This window comes from Pseudonaja textilis, chromosome Z (genome assembly GCF_049901715.1).
Source record: "Pseudonaja textilis isolate UNSWEBS1 chromosome Z, rPseTex1.2, whole genome shotgun sequence".
Lineage (NCBI taxonomy): Eukaryota > Metazoa > Chordata > Lepidosauria > Squamata > Elapidae > Pseudonaja > Pseudonaja textilis.
The window spans coordinates 91,012,236-91,029,368 of record NC_142008.1 but is presented as its reverse complement, the minus strand read 5'-3'; the positions used below and the strand labels follow the sequence as shown (position 1 = coordinate 91,029,368).

Genomic DNA, 17,133 nt, shown 5'->3' with positions numbered 1-17,133 from the left:
TAGTTTTTGTATGATTATTCAGGATTGCGTTGACTATAAAAGCAAAATGGGCTGCAATTTAGATGCCTAAGCTACACTGCAGAAGATGCTGCTGTTTTAAAGGCCAAGAAGCAAATTTGCATAACAGTTAGAAGCCTGCAAAGTGAGAACCCCTGTGGTAGATCAATTAACATATAATTATTTAAAGTAATTGAGACATTTCTTTCTCACCTAACCTTGACCTTAGTAAAATTCTTCATTTTATTCATAATTTATTTCACTATCATTTTAAAGGGTCTCTGTTTTACAAAGATTGAGAACCTCTGCCCTAAGCCATATTAGTTAGCTTCTGTCAGATGGCATTAAGTTAGGGCTATCAGGATGGGCTGCATATTATACAGAACCTATAGATGGCAGCAAAGAGATGCTAAAATTTGTCATGCTTTCCTGCCATTTTTTGGCCATCCAGATTTTCCAGATCTGCATAAATAAAATAAGTAGATGCCATACTAGGTCAGGGTTTTTCAAATTGTAGGTTGTAAAGCCCCAGAGTGCTTTATTTATTTATGGTCAAATACCATAACTATTGCAGGGTATGAATAGACACACACAAATAATATTGCTTTGGAAGAAAATCAATTGGTATTTGGCAGGGGGAAATCAACATATATGACAATACACAGGAACTACAATAAATCAAGCATGCAATTCTAGTATTAGATCCAAATCTTCCTTACAACACTTACAAAATGTGGCAATTCTCTTAGTTATTTCAGGGAAAAGTATCATTCGGACTGCAAACATGGGAATGTTGGTATAGAATACCAAAATTGTTACAAGGACCAATATAACAAAACAGATGGAATTGATTCTGTTGAAATTTCTGGCAGAGGCAGAGATGATCCTACAGAATAATATTTTTGTATCTTTCCCCAAAATCACTGATGACAGAGGTAGTCCATGACTTACAACCAATTGTTTAGTGATTATTCGAAGTTACAACAGCATTGCAAAAAGTGACTTAAAGCTGATCCTCACACTTACAATTGTCAGAGCATCAGTGGTGGGCTGCTCCTGGTCAGACTGGTTTGGGCAGACTGGTAGTTGTGATCACTGGCTGGGCCCGCCCACCAGCCTCTGCGCTATCCTTTCCATATAGAACTAACTTTCTGGCACATTCTCCACCCACCACGCTGCCCAGCTGAGTTCCACACTATGCCTGCTGTACTCATTGGAGCTGCCTGAGTAGATTAGCTGCTTGTTTGAAGCTGTGTTTCAGCCCTGAAGAGTTGCATACATGTTCACAACCAGTGAACCGGTTGTTAATGTAAGTGCAGCCTACCTCTGCACAGCATCCCCCAGTTATGTGATCAAAATTTGGGTGCATGGCAACCGGAATGTATTTATGATCCACAATGTCCCAGAGACATATGGGATTGCCATTTGGCTGGCTTCCAACAAGTAAAATAAAAAAAGGTAGCTGGATTTGCATTATGATTGCAATTATGATTTACTTAACCTTTTGGAGTGATTCACCAACAAATGGCAAATAAGGCTATAAAATCAGGTTAACTCACTTGCAACCACCTTCCTTAACAATAGAAATTCTAATCCCACTTATAGCAAGTCATGGACTACCCGTATATCATTGAATATAGTCACCAAACATGCTTTTTTCTCCTTCCAAAAGCTGGTAAATAAATTGATGGGCCCTTATGATTGTAGGGGACTAGACAGACCTTAATACCTCTGCAGATTTATCTCTAAAGATGCTTTCTAATAACATGTTGGAAGCAGAACTGGGCTGAAAAAAGTGAGTAATGTAAATCTGTAGCTGTGCTTTTCTTCCAAATCAACATGAATTTTTATATAAGAATTAAGAGTATTGGAACCTTTCATCAATTTATCTTTAGGCAATCTGATAAGTGGCAGTGTCTTATATGTGCTTCTGGCAAAGAAGCACCTGATCAATTGCATTAGAACATTTGGAGCCCATCAAAGTATCTTAAACATAATTCTTATATATTTGGTCTGATGGTTTCAAGTCCTGATGCAGGAAGAACTGCAATCAACATTTCTCAACCTTATGACCTTTAAGATGTATGGACTTCAACTGCCAACCAGCATCTACCAACTGGGCAATTTTGGGTGCTGAAGTCCACATTTACTAGCTTACAAGGTTGAGAGATATTGTTGTAAAGCACTAGGCATAATTCTAGCCTTAAAATGTTTGCATTTTGCATGTGCTGTCTGGATAATTCTGTGTGTTGATATTCACACATCTTAAAGTTTATAAGGTTGAGAGACATTGCTGTAAACTAGCATTAGGCATAATGTAATTGCCTTAAAGAATTTTTACTACTCCCATGACAAAATGTTCACCTCTGTGGCTGGCAAAATGAACTGCACTGGATGTTTTCATCCAAGCATATTGATGTCTTTGATGATTTGGTTCTTTGAGTTAGGGAGGATTGAAAATAGTTAAGTTTCTCAGCTTGCTCTGCGTTGATGTTTCTTTTTGTTTTGCATGCAATTGCAATATACTGTATGTCCCTTGCTTCATGAACAAGAAATCTAGGAAAAATGTGGGGAGCAAAAGCCATAGAGAATGCTTGCTTGCAGAATAAAGTAGAATTTTAATGTACTTTTAACATTTTTGGATATTTTTTAGTATAGGAATTATTGGTATTATTTTTGAGGTATAAATTTAGGCACCACTTTTTAGCTCCAAAGTGAATCACAAGTTAAAACAATATCAGTAATAAACTGAAAAAAACCCCAAATAGTTAGAAACAGAAAGTGGAATTGTTTGAATACACAGATTTTTAAAAATTGTGTTAAAATAATGCCACTTCCCTAAGAAGAAAAACTATAATAGAGGGAGCTAGTATGCAAAAAGGTTCTGTCCCATTTTCCCACAAACTAATCTATAATAATGAGATATGGAACAGAGAGGTTGGGACACATCTTAAATGAAATTATTGAAAGTATACCAAAGCCAACAAGAACACATTCCTCCTGATTAGTTCTTGGTATAAATAATCTATCAAGGAAATCACACCTACTGTACATCTATCCAAAGCTGAGTTTCAATTAGCTTTCAAATGTTAAAAAATCTTATGTTGGCATGATACCACTCATTCCCAAATGCAACTAGAAGGAAAAACTGAACACTATCAGAAAAGGATCTAGCAGAGTGAAACTCAATTATATTTTATTCTTTTTCCTTTCTTTTTCTTAAAAAAAAAAAAAGCTCTTGCTTCACACAGAGTTAATCTTAACAGACTCCTTCTTGAGATGCAGATGCTTGCAATATTCCAAGCAAAGCGCTTTCTTTCTTTCTTTCTTTCTTTCTTTCTTTCTTTCTTTCTTTCTTTCTTTCTTTCTTTCTTTCTTTCTTTCTTTCTTTCTTTCTTTCTTTCGTCAATTATTAGATAACAAGTATAAGTATAAACGTGGTTATAAATATATGAAATGGATACGAATAAGAAGAAAAAAGAAACAATAGGACAGGGACAGTAGGCACTTTTTGGTACGCTTATGCACGCCCCCTACAGACCTCTTAGGAAAGGGGTGAGGTCAATAGTAGACAGTCTAATGTTGAAGATTTGGGGGTTTGGGGAAGAAACCACAGAGTCAGGTAGACTATTCCAGACATTGACTACTCTGTTGCTGAAGTCGTATTTCCTGCAATCAAGTGCGGTTGGTGCGGTTTATCTTTAGTTTTTTATCTATTTAGTGCTCTTGTATTGTTTTGGTTGAAGCTGAAGTATTCATTGATAGGTAGGACATTGCAATATATAATTTTATATACTATACTTAGATCAAACCGAAGACGGCATAGTTCTAGGTTGTCTAGGTCTAAAATTTCAAGTCTGGTGGCATAAGGTATTCTACTATGAGTAGAGGAGCGGAGGATTCTTCTTCTAAAATATTTCTGGACTTTCTTAATTGTATTAATATCAGTTATGTAATGCGGGTTCCAGACTGATGAGCTGTATTCAACTATTGGTCTAGCAAATGTTTTATATGCTCTAGTTAGTAGAGTGATATTACCGCAGAAAAAGCTATGCAGGATTAGGTTAACAACTCTTAATGCCTTTTTGGCTATGTAGTTATAGTGGGCTCTAGCACTTAGATCATTTGAGATAAGTACTCCAAGGTTCTTGACAAAGTTTTTGTCATCAACAAGGTCTTGACTATTCAGCTTGTATTTTATTTTTTGATATGTTTTTTTACCAATATGTAAGACGGAGCATTTATTTGTTGAGATTTGAAGTTGCCATTTGTTTGACCATTCTGACACATAGTCGAGGTCTTTTTGAAGGGTAGCAGCATTGTCAGTGGTGTTGAATAGCTTTACATCAGCAGCGAAAAGAATGCAGTTGCTCTTAATATAATCACAGAGGTCATTAATATAGAATAGGAAGAGAGTTGGTCCTAGGACACTGCCTTGGGGGACACCACTGCCTTGGACAGGTAGAGGATTTGATAGGACGCTCCCAATTTCGACCATTTGTTGCCTGTTTGACAGGAATGCTTCTATCCAGTTATGCAGGAATCCAGAGATATCATAAGATTTTAGTTTTAGGAGTAGTTTGTCATGTACCACTGAATCAAAGGCTTTACAAAAGTCTATGTAAATTGAGTCAATTGCTTTGCCTTGATCAGGTTGTGCAGTCCATATGTTTTGACAGTGCAAGAGTTGCAGGTTACAGGACAGTTTCCTTCTGAAACCAAACTGTTTATTGGAGAGTAGGTTGTTTGTCTCTAAGTGGAGGATAATGGATTGGTTAATAATTGATTCCATCACTTTACAGGTGATGCAGCATAAGGAGATTAGTCTGTAATTTTCAACTAGGCTGGGCTCTCCCTTTTTGAAGATGGGAATGACTGTGGCTAGTGACCATAGATTTGGCAAGGAGCTGGTCCTGAAAGGTTTTTCAAAGATTATGCTTTTTGTGAAATTACATTCACAAGTAATTTCTAGTTTTAAGTAAAAGGGTTAACAAAACAGTTGTGACATGACTTAGAGAAATGCCTACCTTTCTTAGAACAGGAGCACACCCAGAAATCTAACTATGAAGTTTTCCTAACATGTATGGAAAATTATATCATTAGCAAGTTTGTGTAATAAGCTTGTTTTCCTTTTTTTAAAAAAAATTGAAAAGTAACAGTAAAATGTTGGGCTAAATGATTAATCATTGAAATGACAAAGGAGAAGAAAGATTGAACTACATTTGCAGTCATCTCCACTCTACAGAAAAAAGAGGTGCCATGTTTTCATGAAAAAGTAAAAATACACACGAATAGACATTTGGTCCTAGTGATTATCTTTCAAGTTGTACTTTTTTGCAAGTGTACGGAGGTGAAGTACCTTTGCCTAACCCTAATTTATAACTGCGATTTCCTGATATCTCTCATCCAAGTAATAACTAGTCCCCACCTTGCTTAGCTTTCTTTGAGATCATCAAATAGCCAATAGGGAACTATATACAGTATAAAACTTATTAAAAATATTTTGAGCATATGTCATGTACCACTAGGCATTCTTGGATGGTGGATTCCAAGGTAAGATTTGTATTTCTTAAACACCTTGCCGCCGCTTATTTCAAGTATGCCCTATAGTTTTCTTCAAAACTATGCCATTTTTTTTCCTATCTTTACAAAATCAAAGGAGAAAACCATTCTCCTTTTGAACAACTCCCTTTTGCTACTTGCACATGAGCTCCAGATTCTTCCTAATTCTATCTTGTTGGTGTATGTTTGTGTGCATGATGGAAAACATCTTTAAAAGCACAGCCATGGGACAAGGTAAAAGCTTCAGGCATGTGTGGGAAGGCAGAATGTGCAACTCAGCCTCAGAATATGAAATAGTTGTAGAGAAAAAAGACACAAAGAGACAGATGAGAACAATAGATGCGGGGGAGTGATGATGAAAGTAAAGGCTGATGGGAAATGAATGAGTGTTCTGAGCAAGTGACATGAGTATTTAATGTCAGGAAAAGGAAGAAATGGGCCTCTTGTGGAATGCATGCCTAAGAAGGGGGAAGCGTTCCTCACCCATTTTGAGACTCAACTTCATTCCAACTGCAATCAAAGATGGTTTCTTTGTCAGCCCCTAGATCGGGATTATATGATTGCATGTTTGAGGGTTTCAAAAATGTTTGTGCGTTTGTGCCACCAACTTTCCACATCTTTTCAACTATGCTACCAGGCTACCTAAGGTAGTGAGCTTGCTTGTAGTCCTTACCTTAGTAGGTAAAGGAAGAATTAAATTTTCAGGGAGACATTGACACTGAAATGAAAACAGTAGTGCCAGGGCAAGGGGAAATTTGCAGGCACACGTGCACATACTCATGTGCGTGCACACACACACATCAATGTACTCATTTGCAAACAGTATTGTTAACATGGGTATCAAGGCTGAAAGGTATCTTCTAGCCATCCAATGACATCTCGGCGTAACTTCTGAAACAAATTCTGGAAAAGTCAAGGCAGTTTGAGACAAAATGTGTTTGACAAGCCCTATTTAAAGACCAATTATTAGAATATTTTTCTGACAAATTTTTCTGACAATGTTTTCTGCGAAGGGGGACATGTTAAGAATGTGAGTCCAGTTACTGCAGGATTTTAAACTCCTGAGATAGAAATTCACATCCTTAGAAGGCCAGATGGCAGAACAGAACTGATACTTTTACATTAGGCATCATCCATTCATGTCTGGGGATTCTTCATCATCAAATGAAAAAAAAAATCCAAAGATTGGTACAAGGTCCAATTAAACAAAAGTTGAACATCTCTGGTCACCAGGCTCAGTGTGATCTCCAACTACTACTACTACTACTTCTACTTCTTCTTCTTCTTCTTCTTCTTCTTCTTCTTCTTCTTCTTCTTCTTCTTCTTCTTCTTCTTCTTCTTCTTCTTCTTCTTCTTCTTCTTCTTCTTCTTCTTCTTCTTCTTCTTCTTCTTCTTCTTCTTCTTCTTCTTCTTCTTCTTCTTCTTCTTCTTCTTCCCTGCCCCTGCCCCTGCCCCTGCCCCTGCCCCTGCCCCTGCTCCTTTTCCTCCTCCTCCTCCTCTTCTTCCTCCTCTTCCTTTTCCTCCTCTTCCTCCTCGTTGTCTTTTTGCTACTTTAGGCATAAAGTGTATACAAACTATAGTATACCCATAAAACAGATTTAATAGCAGTCAGGCCAAGGAGTACCCCCACCTTCATGATCAAGCCCCTCCCATCTGTTATTGTCATAGCCACAGCTAAAAATAAAGATTCCATTTATGAGAAAAAACAAACTTAGTGTGATTTTTTTTTTTTTGTTCCTCTTCTGGCAATCTGCTTTGTGAGAGAAAAATAAATAAAGCCAAAGAGAAAAGAGATAGAAGAAAGTGAAAAGGAGAGGTGACATAAATTCTTATAATAAACAAACATAGCCACTTTTGGTTTTGGTCACACCCACAGTTTGCTTCGGCCCCACCCATTTTTGCAATGAGTCTGTGAAATCTCTGATAGAAGAAAGATTGCTCATCTTTTTGCTGTATGCTCAGCTATAGGAATTGTTGGCTCATTCATTGATCAGTGCATTGATTGAAACTGTTTTATAGCTGCCTACCACATAAATATTTTCTCTGGGCAGCTAATTTAGGATTAAAACATAAAATCTTGTAACCACTAGCAAAATGCCACAGCATGACTGAGGCCAAATCACAAAAATCCCCAAAGGATTACAGAATGGGCTTGTTCAATGCCTTAACACAGGGGTGGGATTCTATCAATTCGGCCTGGTTCTACAGAACCGGTAGCTCCGAAGAGCAGCTGACACCAAACGAAGATCGTCTTTGCTTCAGTTGGGCCAACCCACCCACCCGGGTTCTAGGCTGTCCCACCCCTGCCTTGACACAATGCTCAAGGTTTTCAAGGCCTTATAGAAAGCCACTGAGGTTGCAGATATCTGAATCTCACAATGGGAAGAAGTGGGAAATGAGTGATATGCTTTTGCAAAGGGTAAGCAATGAGAGAAAATCCATACTTCCTGGTGCAATTGTTTGCAATAGGGAGATCAAACATTTCCGTGTCAGCTGGAATCCTCCCTGTCAGGTTTCCAGCACAGATGGAGATAGTCACATCATTCTAATTCACCTCAAAACATCAATATCATACAACAACCTTTCATTATTACTGTTCTATCCAAGGGTGGGATTCAAATTTTTTAACAACCGGTTCTGTGGGCGTGGCTTAGGTGTGGGCATGGCTTAGTGGTCATGTGACTGGGTGGACATGGCTTGGTGGTCATGTTATTTATTGGCTGGGTGTGGCCAACTCAATATCACTTACATTGAGGCATGCATCTCCTTGCCTGGTCTCTCATGATTGTGGGGATGCTGCAACAGTCGTAAGTGTGAAAAATGGTCATAAGTCATTTTTTTCAGTGACATTGTAACTTTAAATGGTCACTTCACACAAGCAAACTACCAGCAAAGGAGGGGGAAAAAACTCCAGAGAAGTTCCTGAGACAGCAAGTCTAGTCCTGCCAAGAATGTAAGAAGGGTTAACGGAGAGGCAGTTTCTGTAAGCAACACCAGAATGTTTCCTTCCTGCCTTCCTTACAGGATTAGGCCAGTAATTTCTTCTAACAACTGGTTCTCTGAACTGCTTAGAATGTTAACAACCGGTTCTAACGAATAGGTGCGAACTGGTCAAATCTCACCCCTGGTTCTATCTGCAGCGGAGAGTCAGTTTGGTCTCGTTGTTAAGGAACCAATCTAGAAACCAGGCGACTATTCTAGTCTTACCTTGGACATGAAAACCAACTGGATGACTTTAGGTCAGTCACTCTTTCTCAACCCAACTTGACTCACAAGGTTTTTGAATAAAAAAATAGGAACAGGAAACAATATTAGGTACGTTTGCCACTTTGAGTTATTTATAAAAATTATAAAGGAGAGATAAAAAAAAACTATAAAAAAAAGGTTGAACACTACTTTGAACGCTTCGTACATTTTAAGGATATTATCCCTAGCTAAGACAAGGTCTGTCGGACTAGCTCAGGACTATCATTGCCACACCAGCCTTAAATGTGCAAAAGCACGTTTAAGGTTCAAAGAGCAGTCCTGTCCAAAGCCATCGCTCTGCTCTTTCAAAAGTGGAACTCATCAAGATAGGTTAAACCCCAATGACCATTTTCTAATTTACCAAGAGCATATCCATTTTGATTTAATTTCAGCTTGGTCACCCTCATCTCAGCAATGGAATTAAATAACATTTTGGGTCATTCATGGAAGTGGGTAATAGAGGGAAAATGACAATTAATGCAGCACGACATATCAGGGCAAATGACATAACTCACATATTTGGGTCAGATGTGATGACACAAATACCTAATTGAATCATTTGGACTATAAAATCATGAGATACATTTTCTCTTGTAATGTCACTGTAGTTATAGTTTCAGACATCAAGGGCAACTTAAAGTCAGGAGAAGACCTTTAAATTGTTAAGCCCCCCCGCCCTTTGATCAGTGCAAGAACCCAAATTAAGGAATCTTTATTGATGACTATTTCATCTCTGTATCAACATGTCACTTGGGGAAGGCAATCTCCTTCAGTTCTCAAAATCATCTCTTTGCCCAACTGTTTTTACAGATTGGAGAGTTTAAAACTGAATTTTGCCTTCTGTATCTTCAACCCATTTTTGGATTATTTGCAGTTTGGAATGAAAGTGAGATGGTCTTGAAATTCTGAGTGTCCTTTTTCCAAAGAGTGCTATTATACTCTATCCCCAGTTCAGATTTTTTAGTTCAAGTCTAAACATTCCCAAGACCTTCAGTGTTTCTTCAACAGACTTAATTCCTAGTCTCTAATTTATTTTTTGTTCTCTGAATTTGCCCATTATTTTCCTGAATTCTATTTAAAACATCTGCCCAGTGCAGTTGATAAAGTCAGAATAAAGTGGATCTATTATTTCCCATGATTTGAAATCTATACATCTGTTTTTGCAGCTTAAAACTGCATTTGCTCTCTTTTATTTTTGCAGGGACATCACATTGCTGATTCATATTTGGTTGATAATCAATTACTATTCCAAGATCTTTTTCACAAGTACATCTGCTAAACCAGGCACCCTCCATTCAGTAACTGTGCATCTGAGTTTTCTTAAGTGAAGAATACCACTTCTGTCACCGTTATATATAAATCTATTTATTTAGATTTATATAGCAAGCCTTACCCCCACCAAACCAATTCTGAGTGGCAAGCCAAATTCCAATGCAAAGAACTGGTAAATCATATATTTCATGGAGAAAAACTATATGGTCCTTAAGACAACCTGATGTCTTATCATGTCCCAACAACTTGATGGAACATAATGAAAAACATTATAGTATACATTCAACTTATTAAAATTATTTTGAATTTCATTTCTCCTTTCCAGAGTATTAACTATTCAATTAATTTTATGTCACTTGTAGGCTTAACAAGTGAGCTCATTTTACCAAGGTCATTAATAAAAATGGTGAAGAGGTCTTAAAACTTGGGGTATCTTTCTTGCAATCACTCCAGCTTAATAATAGGGAGCACATTCTGAATATAATTTTTGAGCCTGTTATATACACCCTTGTCATGTTATGCAATGCATTTCTAATCAGACTGTCATGGAGTATTTTCTTAAGTAATTAAGATCTATTAGGTTCTACAATGTTCCCACATCTATTAATGAAATGCCCAATAAAAAAATCCATGCTGACAAATCCATGCTGACTTCTGCCAATTATCACTTTGTTTTCAATGTGCTTACAGCTATGGTTCTTTGTGGTCTTTCTAAAATTTTCTCAGATATTAATGTCGGACTGATTGGCCTTTGGTTGTTAGAAACTGCCCCCTCCTTACACACACATATATACACAGTGTGAAGATAGAGACATCACTTGCTTTCTCTAAGGGCTAAAGCTGGAAGGTCAGGGGGACAGAATCATTATGTAAGAATGGAACAGATGTCCCCATTCTCAAATCTGGGAGGAGAATGGCCAAATTTTTTTTTAATGCAAAATGAGATCTAGGATTTAATTCTTGGAACTGATTTCTGTAAATCATCTATATATGACTTAGCCTACCTAGCAGCCTACCTAGCCACATCACATCGATAAGCTTTGCTCTTAATTAATGAATGAATGTGGGGTTATGTTTCTGGAAAGTCAAGATTTATTGCCATGCCTGGCATGAAATCTGACATTTTTCTTCTGTCATCTGGCAATTTTGCAGTTCCAATATTTGTTTAAAATAATATATACAAATTTGATTGTATTGCCTTCTCCTTCTCCATTTTACTTCTTCACTGGAGTTATCTGTAAATGAACTTTTTAAGATCTCTAATTTTAGTTACTCTGACATAGTTTTAGATTCTTTTCCAATTTTCTTGTCCTGCCATTAAATCTTACCTATCATTGTTCTGAGTTCATTAAAATCCCCCCCGCCTCCCCCCGCCAAAGTCCTAGATATGTCTGTGTTAGTTTCCCTCCAAATAAAGAACCTCAGTGTGATGACCAGGAGCGTAATACAAACGTAACAAAATCCAAAACATAAATAAATGTCCTTTAATGCCTCCAACTCAGCCCAACTGTTCAATAATTCTCAGTTGGAAATAAAACTTATTCAAAAATAGTCTTCAAAAGAAAGCAATACAGTCTGAACTTAATGAGCAGATAGAGGTGAAATAAAAAACTAAAACAAACCACAATTAAGGAATTTCCACAACAGACCAGGATAAGTAATTACCAAGGAGATAACAAGACACAACGACACCAACCAAGATAACTTCAGCCCAAAATAAAACACATTTTGCTTCTGGCAATGCTGTGTTTTAACTGTCTCTCTTATATACTGTTAAACTAACGCTGTGTTTTAACCGTCTCTCTTATATACTATTCTCCCCAGCTGCCACCAATGAGGGGGATCATGGCCACTTCCTCTCTTGTAAGCCAAATTGTTTCCTTCTCTGTTCCTCCCTGCGTGTGCTAGGATGAAGAGGGGATGGGCCTGGTTCTACCTCTGACTGCCCAACCGGCCTCTGCCTTTCCCCAGCCTCCTCTCAAGGTCTGGAGCCACACCTCTACTCCCTGTTGGCTGTTCCTCTTCTCCCTCAGAGTCTGATTCTAACAAGGGCATTACACTCAGTGTTACACAGTTGCTTTTCACTAAATGTTTTTCAGGAATATTTGGGATTACTTTTTGTTCAGGTCTTTTTATATAGTTTTCTGTTAATAACTCATGGTTAATATTATGCTGCCTGGCATTACACATAAACTCATCCTCTCATTTTTCTTCCATTCATCTACCTTGCAGGTTGTTAATACGAAGAAAACTTGATCTTGCCAAAGGTCTCAAATGATCATTTGCACAAACTTTTGAAATCAGAGATTGCCAAATGGAATAGACCCACTTCCCTCTTTACTCCCCTCCCCAAGGCACCACTCAAACCTTCTTCTTCTAGTTTTGGATTCAGCTTGGTTGTCCCGAGGAGTTATAATACTGGGGAAATCTACTGTAAGGCAGACATGCACACTGCTTCCAATGAACTCTGCAGAGCTGAAAGGACACTATCATTAACAGGATAAACAAGCATTTTTTTTTTAATTAAAGAAATCGGATAGTGAAATTAATGATTTGGTATTAGTAGATTTTACTCTTCTCATCTCATCATTTTGCTCAACTTTTTCTTGCATGAAGAACAATCTGGACAGTGGTATTTCCAGGGCTGACTCAACCATTAGCTTTTTAATAAACTTGATACGTGTTCCTGGGAAATGGAGGAGAGATTGTGTGCTACAGGATATGGATTAGACCAGGGGTCGCCAACCTTTTGGATCTCAGGGACCACCAAACTCATAATTTTAAATCCCATGGACCACTAATATGAATTTTGACTGACAGTGGCTTGTTGACATTGATGGGAGAGAGAGAGAGAGGGAGAGAGAGAGAGACAGGGAAAGAGAGGGATATCTGATATAACCTCAGAGGGCTGGTGGTGATGTTTTCTCTCTCTGTCTCTGTCTCTCTTTCTTTCTCTTTCTCTTTCTCAGACACATACACACGCACACAGAGGTCCCTCACACCCTCACATACCCTCCAAGGCAGCCACATCCCTAACTTGCTTTTCAGCTCTGTTCTCGGGGGAGAGAGAAGGAGGGATGGTATTCTGCAACCCCAAATAAAGAACGACCGATCAATAGGAAATGGGCTGGAGATTTTCCTGCAGACTTTTTGGGGGATTTTTCCAGGGTCTCTGTCTGCAGGAAAATTTATAGGCGAAGCATGTGGGGTGAGTTCCCCCCCCTGCCCTTTCCCCCCTCCGCTCACTACCTCTTATTGTCCACAATGCAAGCAATGCAAGCCTTGTGTTCCCACGCAGCCTGGATTAATTGCTTTGGGGGGGTGCTTTGGGGGTGACATTTCTCTGCGGACCACCAAAATTTTCTTGCAGTCCACTGGTTGGCAACCACTGGATTAGACCACATCTCTGTCTCTCCTCTCAGAGAATGGTCTTCCTTTACAAATCTTGGAGAAAGATTCAACTAACAGGTTGGTGGCCTTTTGCTCATAAAATACCGAGGAAGCTCATCATCCTATTTTTTCATGGCAACAAAATATTTTAGTGGACTCAGATATTTTCCATTGAAGTTAATTATAATAGAGTTGCTTTTAACTGATTCCCAAGAGACATGGATAATTTTGATGACATAAAAAAACCACCAATTTCTGGAAGATCTATGTTGGCATTTTGAGCAAATCTCAAGTGGCAATTCATGAGCTGGATATATTGTTAATTTCATTTATTCCTCTGTCTCCAAGATTTTCATTTTTAGTTAAAGGTGATGCTTCATGAAGGAACAAATATAAAGCAAGTTTCATATTTCATTGACAAGCCTATTTATTAGTCTTGAAAGATGAATTTTAAAATACTTGAAATAATTACTGCCTGTTCTTTACCAGTCAAACTTTTTTTTAAAAAAAAAACCTTTTTCATTTGATACGAGAGAAATGTATTAAAATTAAAACAACAAAAAGAACTCATCATTTCAATTTATTTTACATATATGTTTGTACCATATTAACTGATTAATGCATGTTTCAGGTTAGCAAGCTTTAAGGGGGGAAATCAAGAGTATTATGCCAGAGATTAATTAAAAATTGCTAATTAGCCTATTGATTGTGGCCAAGATTGTATAGCAAGATACTACGAATGAAATCATGTCCCTTGTATATTAGCCTGGTGTTAGAAAATATGACATTCTCAGTAATTAAGTAGGGATAATTGGATTTACAAGAAATGGATTTGGTTTCTTGGTTTCCTGCATGAAAAAACATCCACTTCTCTTTGTGGGAATTGTTTACAGTAATTTCTGCACAATCTATACACTTAGAGAAAAAGAAAGAATCCAGTGTATGTGTCAGCTCAGAATCCCATTCAATTCAATTCCAGGCCTTCAAATAGTTTTGACAATGTGAAAAAAAAATATGGATATTTTTTTTCTCCTATGATAACAAACACAAAATATATTGTGAACTATGAGTAAAATATGCACTAATCATTCATTAGAACAGTGGTGGGATTCAATTTTTTTTACTACCAGTTCTGTGGGTGTGGCTTGATGGACATGGCAGGGGAAGGATACTGTTAAATCTCTATTCCCACCCCACTCCTGGGGGAAGGTTACTGCAAAATCCCAATTCCTTCCCTACCCCACTAACCTGCTTTCCAGTTCCATTTTCCTGTGCAGGGCAACAAAAGAAGACCCAGCCGATCAACTGGGACTTGGGAGGCAGAGAATAGATGGGGGTGGGGCCAGTCAGCATTGGTATTTGCCGATTCTCTGAACTACTCAAAATTTCCGCTACCGGTTCTCCATGAATACTACCTTTGGTCAGAACCTGCTGAATACCACCTTTGCATTACAAGATATAACTTGTAATGAAGGCGGGGGGGGTATTAAGATTCAGTGGGCAAGTTCAACCTGGAGCCAGGCTATAGCATTTAGCTAGATATGGTTTCATCAGAAGGAATTGGGACACTAGGACAGAATAGGGGTTTAGATATTGAACTTATCCGGGAAACCCAGATTGAAATCTGCCTTCAGTCATGACTGTAGGTATCATTCTTATTTGATGCAGCTATCATTGATGTTTGGGCAGGTATCATTTAAGGAGAAGCATTCCCTTCTAAACTAATATTAAGTAAAGCTGGTGCTTGCAATCAACAATTTGAATAAGGATTTGCATCACTATACTGTACATCTTTATCAGCTCATCTCAGTTCAGTAGACTTTTGAGTTCATTTTTAGCTCAGGTTTTTCATCAGGGAATGTAACTAATTCACTTAAAACCTGCAAGGTGAATACATTGCTTGGAACAAACTGAACTTAACTGAGAGTGTTGAAAGAAAGTCAGTATGAAATGTTCTATCCCATTTAAAAATTAGGCAGGTTGAACGGAAGCATAGTCTACATACAGAGAGACGGAGGGGGGTGGAGGAGAGATAGAGAGGTGAGTCATCCCATCTCCCTAGAACTGAGTCTCTCTATCCAGAATTAATATAGTCAATGCAAACGAATACAGAGTTTGTGCATGTATAACACCCACACATATTTAGTTTTCTCCACCATTTCCCCATGCCCCTAGGGTCACCTTCATTTCTGCAAAATAGTTTTGAAACAGATGGAGTTTAAACTTTTCATCAAACATAAGAATTCAAGTTAGGTGCAAGAAGGGTCAGCTATCACATTCAAATTAGGTGCAAAAGAGCCTTTGTCCTTAAACTACAAGTACTCCAGGAGCCAAGAAAAGAAATTAACAGTAAGGGAGTTTTATGCAAGTGTGAAAAAAAGCAGCTGATGAAGATGTGAGCATTTGCAGTTAACATTTTCAGAAGAACTGCATACAGTTGGAAGTTAAGCTGTCCTGTCCACAAATGTTAATGTTAGCTAAATTTTCATTGTTACAAGTCATATTCTGTCATTAACTAAGAACATTTTAAAGAGATCCACCAGTTTTTAATTTCTGTCTTAATTAAGTATATTTATTTGTGTGTGTTTATGTGGATATGTGAGTGCACATACAAATAAATAATTCAAATGGAGATTATGAGGCACTATATATTTTTTTTAAAGAAAAAAGAAATTTGGAGATGCAGGACTGGAAGGACCTTAAATATGGTAACCTCAATGAGATCCTCTAATCTGGAAGAGACATCACACTAGCTTTGGCAAGACTCTTTGAGGTTACTAATGTCAAAAATTCAATATTTATATATGTATTTGTTTACTTATATGCTGCTTTTATCTAAACAAGTCTCTTACAAATTAATGAAGACATTATAATAAAAGAATGGTAAAACTAATAGTGCTCCAAGGAATACCCACAGGTTCCAAATGCATAGCAGGAGCAGAAGAGCCAATAAAGGAATCCTTGATTTCTGCGTATCTTTAGCTCACCAACACTGCTTTTCTATTTAAACCACAATTATTTTCCCTCTCTTAAAAAATAAGGTGTACAAGGGATAAATCTCGACAAAAAGTATGATATATGCATATTATTTTCTCTCCAGTCTTTCTCCTACAATCTGCCATGAAAGTCAGCCTATACATGCAATAATCCTTAAAATAATTCTTAAATGTTTGTCAGTTTGTCATCTGTCTGTTCATCTATCCATGCATCATCTCTTTATGTAACTCAAATCCAGAGTTCTTAAACCATCCTGGTCTCCTCAAATAAAACATTGTTTCTGTATAAAATGACTAGGTTCAACTATTATTGTATGTGAAATAATGGAATATTGAATAAACCATGTTAGACTCAGTCCATATAACCTGATTAAAATCATAAATAAAGATTTCTAGGCTACAACAGAAAGATTTACATTCTGTGCTAAGATAAACTAAGCAAAGCAACTTAGGAATTGGTATAGTTGGTATATAAACCAGGCTCATAGTATCTTATTTTGAGAAAGACCGAGGGTTTTTCTACTTACAACCATTTTTAAAATGAAAATAAATAATATAGAGAGAAATATCTAACAGCTATAAGTCATCAACTATCAAATTTGTAATTTTCCACTATCTTCAAGTAAAACTGTAAACTTTGAATAGTTGATCTTTTGAGGCTAAATATTTG

The 17,133-nt window shown here is 37.4% G+C and overlaps 1 protein-coding gene across 1 annotated transcript in view; it reads right to left on the bottom strand.

Annotated features, from left to right (window-relative positions):
• Positions 1-17,133, bottom strand: part of PPP1R1B (protein phosphatase 1 regulatory inhibitor subunit 1B) — a 78,478-nt gene that overhangs the window by 24,825 nt on the left and 36,520 nt on the right.